Here is a 24701-nt window from a genome sequence, read left to right as displayed (position 1 = left end):
TCAAAGGAGTGTCTCCGCCCAAAATGGAGTTGTTGTTGGAGTGGTGGCTGGCACTGACACTGGACACAAGGTTCCCGTGGTTCCCGTTCGAGGAGAATTTCAGGGAGGGATTGGGAAGCAGGTAACCGATGTAACTGCTCAATACAATGGTCCAGAATTGTTTGTCTCCTTGTTGCAAACTCAAATTGGCGATGGCTGCCCCGATGACACAATACACCACGAAGATTTGGCAGAAAAAGACGATTTGCGTTTTAGGCACACGTTCTCTATACCTCACCCACAAGGGTTGTTTTTGTAAATCTTGCAGAGAAGAATTGGGTGAAGGAGTGATCGCAGTAGCTGAATCTGTGTGAAAGGGCATGATGGTCGCTTCTTTTTATAGTCGATGACGTGCGAAGCGTCGATCCAAGAATGATAACTGGTCGGATATCCTTTCCAACGTACTTTAACTTCTTTGACGTCGTTTGCCCACTTTACGGTTTCTGCTAGTTAGCACTCCACCCACCTCGAGAACACAAATAACATCTAGTCAACAGCCGACTATACCTAACAAACAACCCGTCCCGGAAAGAGTGGTGGCAAAACAAAGGTCCAATTATGTTAGACAAACGGTATGGCAAACTCAAAAGTAATTATCGGTGGCACTACGTTCTTTTCTCACTCCGATACTACAGGCAATCTCAGCTGAAATAACAACCACAACAACAATAACAGCGACAGACACCATAGCGGCGGATTTGAAACTATCTACATCAACTGAAGAATTAGTATCAGAACCAGAAAAAGAAATTGAGGCGGTTGAGGAGGAGGAGGGGGACGCTGACCCTCGTTGAAAAGTACACCGAAATGGGGCTAGATCAAGCATTGTATGACGTCAACATAGCAGGGCAGTTTATTAGAGCCATACAATACGTTGCCTACAGATCTCTAGACACCTTTAAACCAAGACCTTCTCAATGGGGATTAGGGGTCAGAGTTCTTCCCCAATTCTACAGACAAACCTACACTGGATACCCCCTCAGTCAACTGGTAGAAGCCGCTGCTTACATTATCGCCCATCATGGCTACGCATTTCCTGATATCAAGACTCATGAGACTAGGAGTGCGGGAAAGAACGTGAAAGCAAAAGAGAGACGTGTTACCTTCGAACAGAAAAAACAGACTTTTTTTAGGGCTCCAAAAGATTTCTTTTTATTAAATAGGGAACCATATTTGGCTTGGTATCCCTCCTTGACTAAACTATTCTCGAAACAAACTTGACCCATTGGAACACTGCAACAAACTTAACTTTTTAAACCTAACAGTGACCAAACTGGTATATGTCGCTTAGACATAATAATTTAAATAAGATCAGTATGGCTATTTTTATGTACACTAAGTACTAACATTAGATAGATATGTTAGGAAATTTAACAGACTCGTTAGATTTGAACTAATTGCACAGGTGGTTAACACATTATTGGTACTTATTATTGTCGATTAGCAAAAAACGGGACTTGATTTGAAATAAGTACGGGCTAGCGTTTTGGTGAGTACTTAACATCCATGGCTGTCTTGCTGAGCACCTTTTTCCTCCTTTACCACGCTCGGACAGAAAAAATGAGTGTGTGGTGAGACAATTCCCACTCATGTGTAAAGCCTTTCAGTCAGGTTGTTAAGGACTAGTTAGTCCTACACCTGAGTGGCTAAATTTAAAAATAGTCTGTGAGTACATAAAAGCCTGGGGGATGAGGCTCTCTTTCCTTCCCCAGGAGTAATTAAAAATCACGCGGTGCGTTATTGAACCAGTGATACATGCTCCATTAGAGCGAAAATCACTTTAATTCAAGTAAGCAAGCAAGCAAGTTCGGGTACCGTCTCTAGCACTCTTGATGACACCAACTGTCTGGGTTATTTTCTTTCTTGCAAGCCCCTATGTTCCACTTCTGTTTGTGATAATAACTTCTGATACTTCACATTTCCTAAAGTGGAAATCTTTACAAGCCGTACAAAATACAAAACTTATATGACTTTGGCTTTCGACACTTGCACAGACTCTTCACTTTATAAGTGTCACGAGAAAATTGTATATCCAAGATTTTACCATTTTCAAAAACACGCACACACTTGCAGCTTGACCAGAAATATGTACATCTTGTTTTGTGGATAAGTCACAGACAAGTCCAAGCATATATAGGTGGTTATGAACATTAGGAATATCCCCTCATTTTTTCAGAAATATCAAAGCTTGTATGTGCATTTTCCCTTTTCCACTCTATATTAGTGCTTAGATTTGTTCCAAAACAAAAAGAAAAAAGAAACGAAATAATTTTGAAGAAAAAAAAAAACAACTGAATTTTGAATTCAGGTTTCTCTCTGTTTATAATTTTTTTCAAGTTTATGGTGCATGACAGAGTACATTCGCCTACCTTTCCAAAGTGAGAGGTATTTCTTCACATGTCATTGCCTTTGTTAAATTCGGTTTCATTGGTTAGTTATCGTTAATCTTTAATTTTTTTCATGCATTTCTTTTTGATAGAAGATTTAAGGCTTTCTATTGTTGTAACGGTATTTATGTTGTTTAGTCTGTTGATGAAATTATCTATAGCAAAGTGCTTAAGATTTTTCAGCTTTTTTTATTATTTCAAGCCCTACAAAAGGAGACCAAGTTTGTCTTCAAAGACGATTGAAACTCTAAATTACACAGGCGTGAAGGAAAAACATCGTTGTGTTTAATCTAATCATGCTTGCCGTATCTCTTTGTGTTTTAGAGGTCATATTTCTTCTTAAGTAAATACACGCATCAATAGACAGACAGATTGGGTCATCATCCTTGAGTTTCACTGTACTTTCGGTTCTTTACTTCATACAAACCCCAAATTTATTAGTTTGAAAAAAAAAGATAACATGCCCCTCAATACTGTAACACGTTTGTTCTGATTCTACCGATGTGAGTGTGAGTGTTTATGTCGAAATGTTTAAGTGAGATATAAAAAAAATGGTCAGCTTGAAAACGCGAACCAATACTGTGACGCTCAGTATTTTGATGTGGTAAGAGGAAATGGTACAACACACACACACAAAGAGGGCTTGTAAGTTCACATTTCAGTGTCTGCACTGTAATGGTAACAACGCAAGAACATAGGGATTATTATGCCACACAGTCCTAGAACAAAACAATGCATCACCCGTTGTAAGCCATTTCATTGGCTATACTTATTTTTTTACCGCGTTCGCTTCGAATTGACTTGAGTAGCTATTCACACAGTGACGAGAATGGCCATGCTTTACTGGGTCTATCCTATAGGCGATTTATATAAAAAAATATTTTTTAAAATTAAACTAATGCACGGACAATCGTACCATGGGCGATCCCATGGAAACTGTGTCCGTCTTATTGCAAAATACATCAACATTTAATTTAACCGTGCAGATCGCTAAACAAACCTCTGATAATACACATTTTGAAAAGTGTTGTGTGACACGGATCGCCATTGTCGTTTGGTGTCTACTTTCTTCTTCGAAAAGAGATCGTTTCGTCTTGACTATAAAAATTTAATTTGACTAAGTTTTACGCACTACTTGAACTCATACATTTACGTTGTAGGTGTAAGCCGTCGTTCTCAGTTTTCTGGAAGTTCGTTTTTGCGTTTATCAGATGTGATACTATTTTGTATGGACCGAACGAAATTTCTTTTGGCATGAATCAGGACTCGTGGTTTTGTGGCAGAAATGGAGCGCATTGATTAAAGCCCAGTTATGTCGTCTTCGAAATCGCTGACACGGATTTGAACTAACACTTCAGGTTTTGTGTGAGGCGATACGGTACATCATTGCCTTTTACTTCCTCAATGAAATCGTTTCATCTTATTGCAAAATTACATTTGACTAGGTTTCATACGCAGCAGGTCTCTGTATATAAGGAGAGTGTCTTAGCGTCAGAGTATTCATTCCGCTCTCAAACGATCAAAGATGGAAGAGTCAGCATAGATCGACCTGCTGGTCAAATATTTGCTAAAAGTCATACGAAAGCATAATTCACATGCGAAAGTGGCAACAAAACTTACTCTTTTGGTCGTTGATTTGATGAGAGTCATACGAAAGTGTGTAAGTGCTAATGAAGTTTGCTATATCTGCAAAGGTAAATGGGTATTTGTCTCCAAAATACCTGCTTCGTCTAAGAAAGAGAGACAAAAGTCAAGATACCTAATATCGTTGTCAGGAGAAAGGACACTGGAATTCAGAGTGCCCTACGAGAAAAGAGAATAAACAAAATACAAGACGAAACAGAGAAGAGGGATTCAGAAGAAGAAGAAGAAATTGAAGATGATGAAGAACTTGTACCAGTAAAGACATGGAAATGGAAAAATTGACAATGTGAGCCGATGCGTTGGCCCTGATGTGAAATTTCATACTACCTTCTAAAAGAGAATAGACTAGAAAGAAAACGTAAGTGTCTCTTGGTCTTGACATTGTATAATAAGGATGGCGTGTTTTGTTTTTACTCACACTTTATGAAATTGTGCTCTTTCACCTCTCTCTATCCCTCTGGATCATGTTTTAGTTAGAATTGAAATGGAAGGATGTTTTCCTTCACGCACGCTCTTTAGGCATGCAAGTCCGTAAACAATAGTCAGTCTATTCATCCATCATTTTTGTGTCTTGATGTTTCCTAAAGCACACACTGATGCCATAAAATAACGGGTTAAATGGGTTTTGTAGTGTTGGGAGTGGGGGTGGGGTGGGGTGTAGGTGTTTGGCAGAGTTGGTCATTGCAGGTGAGGGCTTAGGTGCTTTCAAAAGACTTTTTCTTCTTCACTCTGTGTTGATGGAATATAATGGGTTATTTTCTTCACTCTCTGTTGATAGTATATATAAAGGGTTATTTCTTCACTCCGTGTGGATAGTGTATAATGGTTTTCTTCTTCTTCCCTCTGTGGTGTGCGCGCGTGTGTGTGTGTGTGTGTGTGTGTGTGTGTTAGCGTACGTTGTGTAGATCGTATATTTGGTTGTTTTTTTTTTCTTCCTCCCGAGTGTGGATAGTATATTTGGGGTTTGTTTTTTCCTCTTCCCTATCTCTGTGTGTGTGTGTGTGTGTGTGTGTGTGTGTGTGTGTGTGAGTGTGTCTGCGCGTATGTTGTGTGTGTGTGTGTGTGTGTGCGCGTGTGTGTGTGTGTGAGTGTGTCTGCGCGTATGTTGTGTGTGTGTGTGTGTGTGTGTGTGTGTGCGTGTGTGTATTGGTCTCTGTTTGTCCCTATAAAACTCACTTTATCCCTATCAGATACACTCTACCTACCTACCTACAGTAGCGCGTATTCAGGTCAGCCACTTGCAACACTGTTGCCATTTAGCCCCTAGTGTTCAGTACAGTGACGTCACTGACGCTGGAAATTTTGAGACTATAAATATCGACTTGGGGATTTCCACATTTTTTGGAAATTTTGAGACTATAAATATCGACTTGGGGATTTCCACATTTTGTAGCTATACATATATACTAGAATTCATAAACAGGAACGTCACTCAAGCTGAGGCTATAAAAAGATAGTGGGATTTTCCAAAGGAAAAACCCACAAGTTGGAGCTATAAATAGATAGTGGGATTTCATAGGAATTTCAGCTGATTATAGATACATAGGTATTTATCCACGATCGTCACAGAAGTTGATATTGTAAGTAGTTACTAATTTTATCCATTTTAGTCTAAACCATTGTAACTTAATTTTCGGGGATATGTTTATTTTCCTTTAAATTCTGGGACAATTTCGTCATTTTAACGTTACTTTTAGTCACATCCATTTTGTCGTTGAGCATTTCCTTGATTATAGCTATTTATAGCATCATTACAATTATGCAAATTTTTGAACACCCCAGCAAGATTTCAGGTCTTGGTAATGCTTTATATATAAATCCCACGCTTGTACTAGTGTATGTATGTTTCTGTCTCTGTTGTGTTTGACCCTCTACCATCATTGTCCCTAGATAGTCCCACCATGTTCAATTCCCCTTGACGCTATACAGATCCACCATGTTCAATTTCCATATGTTAAATTCCCTTGAGGCTATATCCCCCAGGGGTTTCCGTAATGTTAAATTTCCCATTGTCCCTAGACAGTCCCACGATCTATTCCCCATGTTAAATTTCCCTTGTACGTAAAGTGACCCACGATTTATTCCCATGTTAAATTCCCCTTGTACGTAGATTGTCCCACGATTTATTCCCATGTTAATTCCCCTTGTACGTAGAGTGTCCCACGATTTATTCCCATGTTAATTCCCCTTGTACGTAAAGTGTCCCACGATTTTTCTCCATGTTAAATTTCCATTATACGTAAAGTGTCCCAAGGGTGTTTTTAATGCTAATTCCCATTATACGTAAAGTGTCCCCCTTCACTACTAATGTACAAACACTAAAGACAACAACAACAACATAATACATACCCAACTTTCTTCAAGTAATCGTCGAAAAATCGACTTGTATCTAAATAAATTAACTGGACGCCTTTAGCGTGTATACATTAATCATGGATTTTGTTATTTAAACAGTCAATGAGTCTTGCTGTCGTCGATTATATTCCATTAAACGTGTCTATAAGGAAACTTCTGTGTATTATTAGTTCTTCATACATTTTTATCCTTGGTAAATGTACTGTTAATCTGGGTGCTGACAAATGAGTTCACTTTCTACGAGAAGAGTTGTGGTATATCCTGGGAATTTTATATCCTGACTGAGTCATTATGACCTTACCTCTTTCTGCTTTGTTTTCAATTATTACTCCCATGGTTTAGCGTCAAGAGTCGGGATACTGTGATATCCTCTGTCTGTCAGCCCGTTCGTCTCTAAAATACCATATATCGAACACCTTTGGGTGGAAATTAACAAAACAGCAATTATTTCATACATTCAAAACTATATGCATAAATGTTGCAATATTTACTGGCTACCATTAGGACTCTTGGAAGTGATAAGGGTTGAATGCACCGGTATTTTACTAATAAGGACTTATTTAGTATTTGCTAGCGAACCTTATGATATCCAGTCAATATTTTTTAAAGAATTTGTATAATGAACCGTGGATCCCGATCCCTCAAGCCTTCTCGCTCTATCGTAACCTCTTTTGCATGCATACATACCACCCTACAGGGATGCAATATGTGTGGGTGTCATCTACCTTTAATAAAGTATGAAGTTATAAATCTGAGTTCGCAAGTTCATATATTTAGTTATGCAGATGGATTTCTAAATGTTTCAAAAGTTTTATAAATGTTTCGGAAGATCATGGAACTGCCCAAGATGGACTGAAGTAATCTAAATATAATTATCCTTTGTGATAATACGCAAATGTCCAATCTAATTATCGCTAGAACTATAGATAAAATGTATTATTTCAAGCCAATAACGTTGATATTGTAGGTCTTCCTTTCGTATATATATATATATAGAGAGAGAGAGAGAGAGAGAGAGAGAGAGAGAGAGAGATTGTAACATATTGTGGGGGTATGGGCTAACTTGTGTAAACGTAATAATAACTTTCAAGAATGTGGCACAATATTACTTTTATATTAAGCTTGAATCAATAGCAGTGAATTTTATTTGTTTGAATTGAATTCATTCCTATTGTTGTACTATATATAATTCCAGTTTATTTGTGAGAATAAAGAAATTAAAATTTGTAGACTTGTCTTATTTTTATAAGTATCTATGAGCTTTTTAATGCCATCCAATAAAGTTGTAAATATAACTACCTCAATGCAGTGCTCTTTTATAGGGTGGGGAGATGTTGATAGAAGCGCTAATGTTGACAGCTATCTGCCGAATTTCCAATTTCACTCCAATTTATTCTCTTCGGAAAGTAGTCATGTGATGTAAATTTAACCAATCATTGATTGTCCTGGACGCCGAACGGGTCTGATGGTGTCTAACAGATACTCCACAACCAGCGACACAAAAGGACGGTTAATATACAATTTAACTATCATCACTTGTCCGTTCACACTCTGTCATTAGCAAATATATAAACATTACGTATTTTGTCGTGTCCGTCAAATGTCAACGTCAACGTATTTGAAATCGGAACCAAGACAGTTAAGCTTGGTCGAAGAGTACTCAACTACCGATGAACGCTGATAAAATTGAAAATATATTGACCGGCATAAAAATGAAGAATACACCATTAAATATTCAAAACATACTTAGTCTTGTATAAAAGAAGGCAAGCATTTACAATCAACGAGTGAAATTTAATAACAAATGTGAACTTGACAAATTTTCTGTGTGGAACCGATCATGTGATCTAGAGTTGGCCATCTTGCCTGCAGATGTATTTTCGTGATGTTAGCTGTTGGAGTCATCGAGCTTAGTACTGTTCGAATGATGAGTTGACATGAGAATTTAAGGGTGATAAACATATTTCTTGGTGTGATAAATTCATATGAAATAATATTCCAGAAGAATTTGTGAGTATTTAACGATGTGCGAGGTTGAATTTGCTGACTCATATTACCAGATGACCGGCAATCACACTTGACATAAACATGAACGTTTAATAGAGATATCAAGGTAACTCGCGATCCATACACTTCTGATACATTACAAAGTTTAAATTCATTCTTTCAGCAGCAGTTTAAATATTCACTGACATGAACAACATGTTAAAATGTTAAAATTTGTAACATAGAAAAACTACCCTTCCAATCCATCATATTACAGCTTTAGATCCTCCAGGTCTATTACAACACACACACATATATATATATATATATATATATATATATATATATATATATATATATATATATATATATATATATATATATATATTGAGCCAGTGCCAGGCCAAATAGTATCTAATCTTAACATGAATTACGTTCATGTAAGCAACAAAATACAATCTTGGTGTATTTAGGCTTTAAGATAGTTGCGATGAGAGTAGTATTAAAACAATCAAGTACGTATGATTGTGTAATGGCACGTGTACACAATTCATTTAAATTTTAAAGTAGCACATGTCCTCATTGGCCTTCACGTCACTTTAAGTAGATGTAAAAATAAATATTTAAAGCTAGTGCTGAAACATTGTCCTTACAAAACAAAAACTTTCTTTGACAATGTTCAGTGCGGTTATTTTGAATTTTTGTTTTGCACTGAACGAGTTAACTTAAGGTACATGGAGTTCATACAATGATATGCAACTACATTCGCGGTACGAAATTGTACACATGATGTCAATGAGACCTAAAATTACTCGAAATTACCTTAAAGGTTACTACCTTTATGAAACTACCTTTCTTCAACAATTAATAGTTCATGAGTTTTGCTTCAAACATGTAGAAGAAATCAACCTCTTTAAAGACCATCCTCTTTAAAGCGAACAATTTTTTCCAGGGGCCACTTGTTTCACTTGCCAGAGGTTACTGTTTAAGATCGGTTCTACTATATTAATCTATATTTACGTAATACACAAGCGAAACCTTTTTGGAAACAAACTTATTTATTTTATACAGCGTAAATAAATTTTAGACTACAAGTAAATTAAGCACATTACAATTTTAAGTGCAGCCAATGAAGGCCAATCAAACATTTGCCTCAGATTGTTAAGTAAAAGGAACTTTAATCATATTGCGGAAATATCTCATATATTCGCTGACAACTCTATTTCGTACTGCAATTTATCACTACATGTAAGTTTTACCATAGAAATTGTGCAGATCACATTTTTACCAAATTATAGTACCGAGCGCATTATTTTAAGGTAATTAATTTGAAAGTCTCAAAATATATTAGGTTATTCTTCATCATATCAGACGCGACCTCAGTATTATATAAAAGTTTTGTAAAACATACTGTGTTTTGTATTTATCCGCATTTCTTGAAAAAATAACATTTTCATCACACCAAGAAAAATGTTCTTTGAGCTCTTGGACTATAATATCTCGTGTTATTATTGAGCCTTCTATAACAGCATAAGGAGGGTATATTGTTTTGCTGCGAGCCATGACAATCGACAACTTTGTTAATTTTGTCTTAAATAGATTACATTTTCTATTTTTAGGCAATTACATCAATTTTTAAGTACACGGTTTGTAAATTTATTGTTTTACACTTTTTTTTACCAAAAGGTGCTCAAGGAAATATCAAAGACCTGCTTAGAGTTTCAGCTCTTCGCAGCATTGTCTTTCCAAATGTTTATTATTTGTGGAGTTATAAGAAAACTTTTAGACATATAGTGTGTAGCAACGTTTAGTACAGTTGAAAAAGACAAGTTAGACATAAATAAATTCAGGTGTATTGGTATGCAAATGTAGACGATTTGATTATATATTTAGGCTCATGCAGCAATTTTACCTTTTGTTTGACACATTCTTGAAGGGTTTGAACTTAAACCTTTCTCACATAAACAACTTTAGCAGTTTTGAGCAATAGTTACTGGACGTAGTGAAAGTTAGAGTTTAAGTATAAATATGTGTGCTCATGTGTAGATAGATGACTTGACTAGGTAGTGGTGTAAGTATATGCAAACTGTATCAATTGTGGACACATTGAATGGATTGGACAAATATTCGTTTGGTCTGCAGTGTGTTCATGCTTTTTTATAAGCTCAGTTCTATAGGATTCGATACAGTGCTAAAAAGATATCTGTAAACCATATGACATATTGGATTCCTTGATGTCACAAACGCTGTCTATAATATCTTCCTTGTTGCAAGCAAGTTCTGCGCTTGAAACAAAAACAAGAAGACATCGCCAGCTTCTGCCTGCCAATATAGGATATTTGTCATAGCATCCTAGCACTCTTTCTTTCTTGCTGTCAATAGTGCATCATTTTCTTCTTTTGTCTATTTTACCATATTCCCCGAGCTTGTGAATCAGAAGTTTTAGTCTTAACGCCATAGCTTATGCTGGCCTCAGGATTGCTGTCTTCCCTTTAGCATATTCTATCTCCATGAAATTAATTCTTTTCAGAACGTTAAAACCCGGCATTTTATTTCTCTCATTTGGTTTACAAATGTGATATGTGGTTAGGTCAATAATGAAGTTGTAAAATATACTGTTGGATTAACTTGACTGATATTCAAAACTAAACTACTTTATTATTATTATTATTATTGTAAGAATCGTGATGCTGCAAGTTTATTGCCATGGGTTTGGATCCCTTAATCCCTGACTTTTTTGTAGTTCTCATTATTGAACTGTGAATTCAAGATTGTAGGCGCAAAGTCATTGGTATAAATCTCTCTCTCTCTCTCTCTCTCTCTCTCTCTCTCTGTGCCAAGTTTGGTGTCACTATGCACGCAAACATCATCTGAGAAACTATTGTCAAATATTATGTCCAACAAACTGTTTACAACCTGAACTTTCATTTCTATGCGGCAGATATCGTGAAGTACCCGTAAACTGCTTGTCGCTACTTGTGTCAATATCCCGTTATCCCCAACGGCAAAAACCGTATTGTTCAGCACATATGACCCCATTTCTACAAATTTCAAACTTTACGAATAACGTAAAATGTATTGCAATTAATCATACAAGATATTCTATAAGTGGGCTATAATTGTATCTTTTATATTGTAAAAATAGTTACAAACTATGAAATGTGCGATATAGAATTAAAAAAATTGAAGATCTGTATCGTAATCCGTATCAGCTGTACAAATTAAAATGGGTATGAAATATGAAATATGTAATATATAGTTTAATGTTAACACAGATACAAAAATTTACTTATGTTTATTAATGGATAGGCCTCAGATGGGAAAAAGGCGAACTGAATAGTTCGTGTTGCAAATATAGTAAACAATGCTTTGTTCTAGCAAATTGATATGATTTATGCATGTATTCTTGAGAAACAAAAAGAGCTCTGATTGTACTGTTTCTTTAATTTATGTGTCGTAGTTATTCTAATAGGGGTTGTTTATTGGAGCACTGTTAGTATTAGTACCATCGACCTAACAATCCCGCAAAAACAAACCTAAAAATAGACTAGGACCTCAGCAACAAGCCTGAAATATAAGTTATATTTAATCACGCGTGTAACAACTGATCCAGTGTTATAACTTCCTTTCTTCGTGGGACTAATAAAGTCCTGACTTTTTTGACATACCACAATGGATATATATTGATCTGTCTGTCATGTATGATTAATCAATTATACTTCTATTCGTTAGGTTAAATAATATCAATGTGAACAACAGTCTAGTTTTTTTTTTAAAATTAATTTCAATAATTTGTATAAGACTGTATTGCATAAATGTATGCAAACACAGAGAATAGAAATATACATCTGTAATGGATTGTTACAGAAATGAATGCAACACGTGTCTGCCATCCACACGTTTTGTAAGGACTTAAGTAAACCATTTGTGACATTTACCTTTTGGATCGTTTACAAAAGAGACGAGTCCACGAAGTACAATTTCTAACACGGGTAATAATAAACCACTTGTGATGACGTCTAAGGAGGTCGTGGTTTATTCAGAAAAATGTTTGCATTTAAGTTGGAAAATCGGTTCGCACTGCTGCCACAGCTCAGCAAATATTAAATTACTTTTCAGCCTATACGAAATAGTTTAGTGCAGAAGTGTCAATTGTGCAACTAAGTTTATCTGTCACAGTCCTGACTTTATAATATATTATTAAAGATAGCTACACCCTTCTCCCAGGATATTATTCATACAAGTAATTGAGAATTTATACATGTTTAAAGACTGGATACGAGTGTATTCATTTGTCATTGCTAGAATATTAGCATGCACCGGATCACTTGTTAGAGTATCGTACACGTTAAATAAAATTGTAGTTTTCGATACCATCCGAGGCTAGCCAAACTGGGTCTTGGGAAACGTACTAAATCTAATATCTGATACATCATATTACTATTTTACAAAAAGTGTTAAAGTACCGTTGAAACTAGCTACAGGAAAACCAAATAAAATATTCTAATATAATACAACATGCTTAATTTTATAAGAATGTTCGAAAATGACGTTATCTGCTGATTAATGTAAAACATCTTTAAGATCGTTTTGCTCTTTCTTCATACTGTTAGATGTAGCTGTGCCAATGCCATGTTAATAATGCAACCTTAAAATTGCCTGGACATGCGCATTAATGAATAACTTCATGTACCACACTCAAGATCATTTACACAGTTCCTGTTTGTGTGAAACCTTACATACAGTAAACTAAATGTAGCCCTTTGCACAAATGATATCCCTGCCTAAAAAAATACAACTGTTTAATCAGCAAAGATTCCTTTTAATTTTAATCCATATAACGTGGTGGACTTTCAGAGCCAAGCTATTGTGATAATTTTCTAATTCGTTTCTTGGAGAAGGACGTACATATTTATAAATAAAATAAAAACATTACTATTTATTCAAAATAACCCTAGCACCAAAATAATAAAACAGTTGGTATATATACGCACAGAAGATTGAAAACGTAAATAGCTTTTGTGTATACGGCATTCTCTATTTCTCGCTTTCACTCTATCTGTCCTTCGCTCTATCTTTATGACTAATGCATTAAACAATAACTTACTTTTATAGTATCCGTTACCAAATCGAATATACTTTACGGCAAAGTACCACAAATGGGTTATTTAATGAGGAGTCAATTGTCTTGTTCAAAGACACACTGAGCCAAAGCGCCTCACTAAAATAATAATAATAATAATAATAATAATAATTATTATTATTATTATTATTATTATTATTTGTTGCTGTTGTTGTTGTTATCAAAGGACAGCCTCGATAACAACTACTAATATTACTACTGCCACTATCATTTGTACCACTACTAATACTCCTACTACAACTATTACTAATATTCAACATGATACCCAACCCCTTATTTCTCAAAGCTAAACAATTAGTTATAAGTTAAGCAATGACACTCTAAAAAAGTTCTAGTCACATAATTTATGAGCATTGAATATATTTTTAACCAAACGGCATAGGCAGAAAACCGTTTTAAATGCGAATCTTAGTATTCATAAAAATTTCCAAACGCTTAAAAATAATTCAGATTATATAAACTTAATTTTTCATACAGTTAAAGAAATTATTGGCATCTGCTTAATATTTATATCACTGCTCCGGTGGCTTAGTGGTTAGCCAGTCCGCCTCGGATGCGGGAGGTCGTGGGTTCAATCCCCGGCCGAGTCATACCAAAGACTTACAATTTTTTTTATACTAACAGTTGCCTCGCTCGGCACTCAGCATTAAGAGGTTAGTGTTAGGACTGGTCGGCCTGGTGTCAGGATAATGTAACTGGGTGGGTCATCATGCTACATGTCTGCGGCATGATGTCTTAGTGCATGAAACTATAAACTGCCATACTGCACACATCGTAGCGAGCAGCAGAGAGGGCGAATCCCACAAACTATTTCGTTTAATGGAGCCTTCTATCGAGAACATTTTAGATAGAGCGGTTCTTTTCACAAAATAAACCCTTCAAGTCAGTAAACATGACAAAATAGGCTGTCTCTGCTGACTTGAAGGGTTATCTCATGAAAATATCTACCTATACAACTATTTCTGCTAATACAGGGGTCTATCTTGCGAAAACACTCGGTGTTGTCGTTGCCCTCTCTGCTGCTGTGAATTAAAAATTTAAGTTAACAATAATGGCCAACATTGGAGAAGCACATTCCGCTAGACTGGCTCGAGAGCGACTAGAAGCAATAAAAAAAGTTCTTCCTGTGAGAGATTCTGTAAGAAAAAATTACAAGAGTGTCAGCAAGCACAAGTTGAATTTGCAACAGGTGTAGAAGAATTATTTAGACCCGTTACAACAGCTACTGAAAAAGCTGTGGTGGTCACTGAAAGAGCTTTACTGGGAGATCCTAAGGATGATATCAAGGAGGAAGAGGAACGAAAAAAGGGTATTCTTCCAGTGCTAAAACAAACCGCCGAGCAAACTGAAAAAATTGCTAGAAGAACCAAACAAACAAAAAAGATTTTTTACGAGATCTTCCAGCTGATATAGCTGCAGCTCAACCTCCACCCACCGCTGAAGAAGGCACTGAAGTCCCCGAAGCTGCTGCACCCAAAGCAGTAAAAGAAAGTGTTGAACTGACTGCAAAATTTGATCCGTCTTTTATTAGAATCCTTAAGAAAGCACCAGAAGAAAAATTACCTGAATTGATATTAGCGGGTTTATATAACAAAGGTAAAGTTTTAAACCCAAAGTCCACGACTGATGACAATTTTGTTAGATGGGCGTATCGTGTATACTACAACAAAAAAGCGGTCAAATCTAGCGATCTAAAATTTCCAAAACTTATAAAGGCAATGCAGGAGATTGACAAAGGTAAACAACCACAAGGGCCTCCACCTCCCTATTCACCGCCTGAGCAAACTTCATCGATGCTGCAACAAGAGAAATCTTGGTCTACAAATGTAGGACTTTTTACCCGTAAAGTTCTTAATACTTTTACTAACCGGGATTAATTACTCGATATTGCTGCATATGGTTATGATTCCAGAGAACATTTTTTAAAACCTCAATACGTTAAAAAAATAGAACCCGAAGACTGGACCCTTTTATTATATTTTACTTCTAAAAATTTACCTATTAATCCAAAAGATCCCGGGTATAAAGAATTTGTAAAAGATGTAGAAACCAAAAAACAACCACGATCTCCAGAAGTATTTTACGATGCCCCCGACATCGGCGCAACTGGCAGTGGTTTTGGAGGTGATTTTATTCCCTGCCCTAACAATATTATCAATGACGTATCGCGGTTAGAAGTTCTCTTAGGAGGAGCGCGGGCTGGAAATAATTCACCAGAAATAATTAATGAAGCAGCTGATATCTGTCAGCGATTATTTCGCGGCGGTATCATGGATGCTCACATCGACCGAGAATTTATTGATGAACTCACGGATAGCGATTAGAGAAATAACTAATTAAATAAAATGATCGTACACAATTCTCATCGTAGACCAGTCATGGTCAGGGTTGTAAATTCACAAGTACCCGTATACAGGATGACTTATGGAAACGGACTTGGTGATGTTGTTCGGGGTTTATTCGCGAGGATGGCACCTAAAGCAATACCAATCGCAAAGCAATTATCAATGAAAGCTATTGACGTTATCAAAGATAAAGCTACTGGCGCTGTTGGTAGCGCCGCCAGTAAAGCATTCTTGGCAATCAAGGACAGACTAGCACGATTAATACTCAGGGTCCCACCACCAGTAAAATTACCAGCCACCGCAGACATGTCCGCGGTTGTTAGTAAGGTAATAAACGAAGCCGCAAATCAAAAACTAGCAGCGCTGAAAAATCCTGAACAAATGAACACAAGTTTGGTGGCCGGAAGTGGTCTTCGTTTTAGACGATAACTTCTATATTAAAATGTTTAAACGGGAATCCGACACAGCATTCGACATAGACGAACCGGTTCTTAAAAATGAATAAGTGCGTGATTTTCAGTATTATTCTTATGACGCACGAAACCCAAATCAACGAGGACGAACTGAGTTACAGGTTTAGGATACAAGTAGATATTTCTTGCCCGCTGAAACATTTATTGAAGTGGAAGGTGAAATTATAAAAACAGATAACACAGAATACGGGGATGCGTTTAAAATCGCTTTTGTCAATAACGGAAGTATGGCTTTATTTAGTAGCGCCATATATATGATTGATGGAAAAAATATCAAATCGATTCAAAATGATGTTGATGTTGCTACAACAATAATTGGTCTAGCAAGATATTCTGATGATTATACAAGATCAGCTGGTCCATCAATGATGTTTGCCAAGGACACTTCTAATCATCCTAACAGTGATCAGTACGATATTAGACGACCAAGAAACTTTGCCGGAAACGCCGACGTTGATGTGACGCCGGTGGTTCCTGGCGTTAATTCAAATTTTAATTTAGGTTTTCATACGCGTAAATTAATGTTGAAAACGAATAGTAGAAAATTTTCTTGTGCGACTCCGCTGTCGCATATCTTTGGATTTTGCCGAGATGTCAGAAAGGTAATTTTCGGAGCAAAACATACGGTCGTGCTTATTAAAAAAAATGACGATAATGATGCTTTATGGCGAGAAGCTGGTGGTGCTGGTGATGTTGGTAAAGTATCAATAACAAAACTATCACTGTGGATGCCGGTAATGACTCCGGCAATTGCTGAAGAACAGCGACTGCTTTCTTTTATGGATCAAGGTGGTAAATTGTTGTTATCGTGGCTTACAACAACCACAGATAGCATTCAAAGTGCCATCAGTGGTTTATTTACATGGCATATAGCATCACATCATGGGGTTTCCGCGCCGCGACATATTTTTATTGCTCTTCAAAATGCTGCACGAGTAAACTCACAAACACATTCGCATATGATATTTGACAGACTTGGTATCACTGACGTTTCTTTGAGAATAAACGGGCATCAAGAGCCGTCTGAGAACATACTGTTAAATTTTGATAATAATCATGTTGCACGTGTATATCAACGATTGGCGAAATATCTAGCGCGCGATCTAAATATTGATACTGGTTTGCAAATATCACAATTGGATTTTATATCTCATTATCCAATCTATTACTTCTCACAAGAGCATCTTGATTTAACCAGACAGTCTGTCGTTGACATTCACTTTCGGGCTACCGTGAATATAAATGTGGCTGAAGTAGCTAATTACAGAGCAATCATTGTTATACTTTCTGATAAAGCAATGTTACTTGAAGGTGCTGGCGGCCGAATGAGATTCGTTGATGCACCAGTAGAAAATATGTAACAATTAGATCAATCTCGTATTAAATAAAATGTCATACAGTCACGTTAATGTCACTCTGACTCCTGGTCAGGCCAAGAAATTACAATCGAAGAACGCGAGTACAAAAATAACACTAAAACACGATCAAATAGCTAACGGTGGTCCAAACAAACTGTCATTAACTAAAACACAACTTAACCATTTTAATAAAGCAAAACAAACAAAAACTGGAACTCAACTTGATTTTTCTCCGGCCGCGGTCAAGAACATGATTAAAACCGGCGGTATATTTCCTCTTCTCGCGGCAGTACCAGCACTGATAGCTGCTGCTGCTCCCGCAGTCGCCAAAGCCCCCGCGTTAAGAGCTGTTGGAACCGCTGATGGAATGGCACTAAAGAAAGCCACAGGGAAAGGATACAAAAAAATAGGGACGAGGGCTAAGACTTCCAGGAACTCCACCATCATGGTACCCAAAACGGTTCTGAAAACCGCTGGTTTTCTACCGATGTCAAATTTTGATTTGTTCATTGCTGTTAAACAATTAAATATAAAACATTTCAGAGGTGTCTTTATGAGAGATCAATTACCACAACAACCGAATAATCCAGAAACCGGAATTATTAATCTTGATAACAGCGATGGTCCAAGAACTCACTGGGTCGCTTACGCGATCGATCCACGTGGAATTATCTATTTTGATTCGTATGGGTTAGCACCGCCAGTTGAATTTCTCCGATATACAAAAGACGTCCCCGCGTCCTTGACAGGGTCAAGGTCAAAAGTGTGGTACTCTACACTGCCAACACAAACACTGACCGATCCTCCGATATGTGGCCAGCAAGTATTGAATGTTCTTGATGCGATATCAGCGTCAACCAAACCACCTCACAAAGTTGTGCACGAGTATACCATGGGTCGATTTAAACAGTTTCCTATCAAATAATGGTTGATATTTACGGACGATCTCTTCTCAACAGAAAAGTGAAGCGCGCCGACATAGATTTATCAAAATATGCGACCAAGGATGAAATCGATAATCTTTTAAGTCTGACTGGAATAGACCCAGATGAGGTTGTTATTTTTCAGGACCGGCACTGAAAACTAAAAACCAGCGATATCATATGGCATGAAATAATTCGTAGGGTTATTGGAGCTACTTCGGGTAACCTTCCTGTGTTCACTGATAGCCGAAAATCAGATATTCGCTGATATCAATCGCGGCGTTGCGAGATGATTCTCAAAAAGCTGCAGGGGAACGTGTAAAAAAACCGGTGATACAATGACAGGTGAACTCAATCTCAACGGTAACAAAATAACCGTGTTGAGAGATCCAACATCCCCGGAAGATGCCGCAAACAAACAATATGTTGACGCAAGCGCTAGCGCCGTTGACGGTAAACTAACCATGTTGCGGGCCGAGTATGATGTTCATGTAAACGCGTTCACAAGACTTCGAAGAAACTTTCAAAAAACCGATGATGCCACGGATAAATTCTTTGGAACTCCTCCCGTCATCGACATAAAACTTTTTGATATCAAGACCAACATTGACACAATCAAACAAACACAGCAGGATATCGTAACGGGGATTCCTGAGATCGTTAACAAAACTAGTTTGATTAAAATCTCATCTGGAGTTACTCCTGGGCATATCACCAACATAGCATACACGGTATCATCTGGATTTGCAACATGGTCTAAACAAAATAATACTATCAAATATACAGCAACAGTCACTGGAGTTTATAGACTGTCTGTGTTCAGTGCCGCTAAATTTTAAATCTTCACAAAATATCCCTGGAGACATTCCACCGACAAGTATTCCGGGGTTGTGACTATCATATTAAATAGCAGAGCCGAAGAAACATTTATACTGGAATCCGCCGACAAGAAATTAACTGCAACATCTTACTAGTGATGTTTGGAATTTGTAGCTGAAACACCTCAATTGTTTACTGCGTAATATAATAAATGGCAACAATGGCAGATATATAGGTACGATCAAGTACGCGAATGGCAGTCAGAGTTAAAAAATTACCATCAACAAATACACAGCAAAGGTAAAAAAATACAAACGGCGTGTAACCATGTTAGACACAATAGTATATTCGGTATTCGCGATAGTTGCATCTACGGGAGTATTATTATCAGCGCTAACACCAGTGACAACTGCAATCGCGATAACAATTACAGTTTCAACATCAACGACAATTGCAGGAGTTGCTAATATTATCGCGAAAAAATTATCCTCGTGTGCGCTAACAAAGATGCACGAGTATGAAAAGTTAAACAACGCGGCCACGAGCACCTACTCGAAATTGTTGGCGCTGATATCATCCAGTCTTGACGATACAACAATATCAGATTCCGAATTCGCTAAAATGGCAAAGATGTACAACGACTACACCCAGCGTACAAAGTACTTCGATTTGAAACGACAGCAGATAAATAACAATGTCGACGGAATTACTTCAACAGATAGTCGTAAATACAAACCCGGCGCGAACATCTTTGTTAACAGTAACCTCAACTAAGCCAGAATTTAATATTAATTTTTCAACTGCGATTCCAGTAAGCGAGATCGCGTTGGCACAATTACGAGTATATCACAGTTGGCCCAATATCAGATCAAAATCGTTTGATGGATTACCAGCAAATAATTCACTGGTATTTGCATATAAAAATAAACCCGATGGCAGACCAGACTGGAACGTCATTGGGTTACCAACCGGGTCTTATGAAATCGAAGAAATCAATGAGGAATTACAACGTCGAATAAAAAATATTACAACAAAGGAATCCAAAATAGCAATAACTGTTCATGAGCCAACGCTGTCGGCGGCCATCGAAACAAACACCCCAGAATACGCCGTGGATATATATAATAGTTCGATCAGAACAGTGTTAGGATGGCCTGAAGTCGCTCCACGGGCAGCGCCACCGCTACCTGGCGAACCTATGAAGTCTGATTATATCTCAGACAAGCAATCATATCATGAAATCACTCCGCCGAATAAAGAAAATCTAGATAACATGAAAAAAATCGCCTGGTGGCGGTATTTTTACCCATCTGGGCGATATTTGGTGGGGTTTTAATACTGAGCAAATTTCCTTTTCTTTTGGCATGTCTAGCGTAATCAGATATTTTAAAGAAATTAATGAGGTACATAAAACACACCTAACGCGAATACGGAAGCTCATCCAAGAACACCTTTTTGACATAACAAGTTCACGCAGTGAAATTATTAAACAAATTGAGATATTAAATCAGCTTGCCGCCGACATGGAATATTTTAATCAACAATTAATTCAGGCAGTAATTGGTTACGATGACAGCCATCCCCCAAACAACAATATTTAACTAAATACTCGCTGACAACGGCCACGCTGCCAAATTTTAAACTTCCCGGGTATAATGCTCCCGAGCTAAAGAAATCAGTCACCGACCTCATCAATAAGTCCTTTGATGACATTCTTGCACGGCACAGGCGAACACTACCGGAGCCAACTATCCTCAGACACAACAATAGTATTTCGGGTGACGGCCGGCATGTATCCCCGGGCATCGTAAATATAAGCGACTGATGCGCAACTACAGCAACTAACAAAAGATCATGTTGTGATCGCACATTGCGGTATACATCAAATCCTCGAATATATACGCGTATTTAGATCTTTGATTAGATTTATATGTACCACCACATAAATGTTTTCGTGTATGACAAACAAGCGCTCAAGCAAGCAGTTAGGGCTGCATTTGCACAAGAAGAAATTAACGTTAAATTCATTATTGACGAATACGGAGACGAAGACTTCTTACTAACACAGCAACAGTTTGATAGTCTCAGACGCGAGCATATTATTTCAATTGTATGTGACAGAGATCAAATTCTCAATTATGCACACTCCTGCATTAAACCCCACCGACTAAGGAAACTACTATCTCGGTGATTTCATCAAGGCGATTTCATCAAGGAAGTAAAAAAAATATATCACTTTTTTACTTTCAGTTTCATTTCCAAGTACTTGACGAAGTCAAGGTGAGATATTTACTTCCTTGATTTCGTCAGCCTTGATTTCATCCTTGATTTCAGCGGACATACAATTTTTTAACTTTCTTACTCGCGTATTTATTATTTTTTTTATTTCATACTCTTGAGCTAATTCCAGCCTAATTTTTTCAATTGCACGAGACAATGAAACAAATTCATTTATTTGTGCTTCTTCTACTGTAGCCAACGATTTATGTAAACTCGTCTGGATCCTTTTTATGAATCGATGTTGAGCAGGAAGAATATAGCGACCTGCATATTCAGCTTCATGTAATGATTCAAAATCAGACATAATTGTTTCAGAATTTAGTGATATTAAATCCACGCTCTTCTAATTTTTTTAATAGCAACAATCACATCATTGATATTTTCGTAATTCATATATATATAATATTATATATTTAAAAGAAAAAAATTGACACCACATCTCCTTGAGTCTCTAGCTAATCAAATGATAGACTACCAAACTCAGAAGTGGAAACACAACCCCCATGTGAGCCCCTAACCTGTCAAATAACAGTCTAGAAGGCCCAGAGGGCGTGTTTGCGAACGACGAGACATTCCCCGTGTTGAACCCCTAGCTTATTAAATGATATGCTAGCAGGTTCATATAGGGACAACATATAGTATTTACATTTGTAAAGCTTCTAAAGTGCCACCGCATTTTAGCAAGCTTACAGTAGGACAGTACAACATATAGTATTTAAATTTGTAAAGGTTCTAATGTGCCACCGCACTTTAGCAAGCTTTCAGTAGGACAGTATAACATATAGTATTTACATTATTTACAGTAGGATATAGTATAGTAACTAAGGACGGCACAGACAGATAGTATTTACACTATTATACATAATATTTACAGTAGGATATAGTATAGTAACTAAGGACGGCACAGACAGATACGGGGTTATATTCTACACCTAACAAAGTTGCACTCCCTCCCCCAAAATCAATCCCACGGGGGAGCAAAATGTCACCCGTTAGGGCGATAACGCGGAAAGTTGTGCAACTTTGTTGGGCTTCGAAAACCCCGTACATAATTCCGACGCTATAGTATATAAACCTACCGATACTTGGAAGTTCAAAAATAGCTCACACGGTTTTTCATGCTTGTTTTCTTAAATATAATCGCAGAAAAAATACAGATGAACCATAAAACCGAACAAATGTAATAAAATAAGGATTTTATCTGTGAAAAAAAAATATTATTTATTACACGCCCGCCCCCGCTGACAGTTTTTGATAAAGTCACCTTGACGAAGTCAAAGGGGAAGTAAATGGAGATCGTATAGGTAACACGGAGAACCATTTACCCGTCTGTTGTATATATCGTTAAAAAATCCTAAGCTGAATTTAAATTATGAACTGGATTTGAAAAATACCTGTAAACGCGGAAGTGTTATAGACTGTGACTCAATTGTTATACTGCTTTGGGTATTGCACAATCTCAAGGAGTGTTGCGCAGTCACCTTGACAAAGGGAGGGAACTAATTGCATGAGATATGCTTAACGGAGTTATCTCCCTTTTTACATTAAAAATCCACGGATTATAGTGAAGTACCTAACAATAATGAAAAACAATCTTTTGTCCACATGTTTTTGAGAGGGTAGACTTGTGTATTTTTTCTGCGACACGTTGAACCGAACGGGGGTTAATACCGAAATACTTGGCAGCTGAGTTCATTGAGTGAAATATTTTTTCTTCACAGGTACTTATGTTGAAAGATCTGACAGCTCTGAGAATTTTTACAAATTTACCAGTACCACCTCGTGCAGAATTCTCTCTCTGCGTGATAGCCTGTAGATTAGTTAATGCATTATTAAGTCTTTGTCCATCAATGTGATCAATTACAAGACCGTCTTCGATCTCTCCAAAGAAACACTCGAACACGACCCTGTGATTAAGATACCTCTTTTTCCCAACAGTAAATATAAGATAACCAGCATTACTAACAACACCAACTGTTTTTTTAATCTACAGTGCCTAACTATTCCCTCACGATTCGCTTCATAATTCTCGATGATAGGATGTGGGACAAATTCTTGGCTCATTTATATAATAATGTATTTGTCTAATTTATAATTTGTCTGAAAACTTAGTTAAATAATCGCGCTCACATTTCAGCGCAACGTCGTTATTTTTTTATTTTTTTTTTTTGTGGTTACCAACACCGGAATGTATCAGTGTAGATCAAGTCATTGAAGAGTATGCACGAGAGAGTCCAAATGCTCCCATGGATGTCATTGTCGGTGAGGCTCCTAATATTCTTAAGATTAAACTCAGCAATAGTGAAAAAACAGCAAAAGATCTCGGACGAAGAATAATCGGTGAATTTACTCAAGGTGGTGCATACGATCATAAACTACATCATTCACGATTGATTATCGATGACGCTGAATTGAATTTTATAATTGCTGATACCACTGCGAGAAATATATTTTGTAATCGGGGGGACGCGCGCTTGTCCGACAGGGAAAAGTTGGGCACAATTGTAAGTTATATTTGCGGAGAATCGCCTCAATACACACATTTAAGATCTTCGATGCTAGCTTATGTTTCTATAAATTTGCTATCAATGATAAATCGACTTCCTGACACTCAATTAGAGTTGCAACGGATTCATTTTATATCAGTAAAAGATATTCAAAATCACTGGCTCGTTTTACAAGCAGCGACGAATCATGGAGTTCTTGGAGAATAAAAAAGGAAATGTTACATGGATATTGTGAATCCGCTTATGTTGAAATTAAGGATGATTATTGTGAATCAGAATTATCAGAAATGTCGAACGCACCATCTATGAATGATCCAATTACTAGACACAAAACTGTTTATTTGAACGGACCGGGTGGTTCTGGTAAGACAACACGAGCGATTGAATTATTTCGAAATTCGGATATGATTGTGCTAACACCTACAAACAGGCTCGCCAGGGA

General features: G+C 37.1%; 1 protein-coding gene across 1 annotated transcript in view; it reads left to right on the top strand.

The window, feature by feature from the left end:
- The first annotated feature begins 4118 nt into the window (after positions 1 to 4118).
- Positions 4119 to 24701, top strand: part of LOC149779093 (tyramine beta-hydroxylase-like) — a 74661-nt gene continuing 54078 nt past the window's right edge. Inside the window, exon 1 of the mRNA XM_089939649.1 lies at positions 4119 to 4428. The gene's annotated coding sequence lies outside the window, so the exon portion shown is untranslated. The remainder of the gene's footprint in view (positions 4429 to 24701) is intronic.

The sequence above is a fragment of the Sinohyriopsis cumingii genome, chromosome 17, assembly GCF_028554795.1.
Source record: "Sinohyriopsis cumingii isolate HCF-2022 chromosome 17, ASM2855479v2, whole genome shotgun sequence".
In the NCBI taxonomy this organism is placed as follows: Eukaryota; Metazoa; Mollusca; class Bivalvia; order Unionida; family Unionidae; genus Sinohyriopsis; species Sinohyriopsis cumingii.
This window is presented reverse-complemented; position numbering and strand designations above follow the sequence as displayed.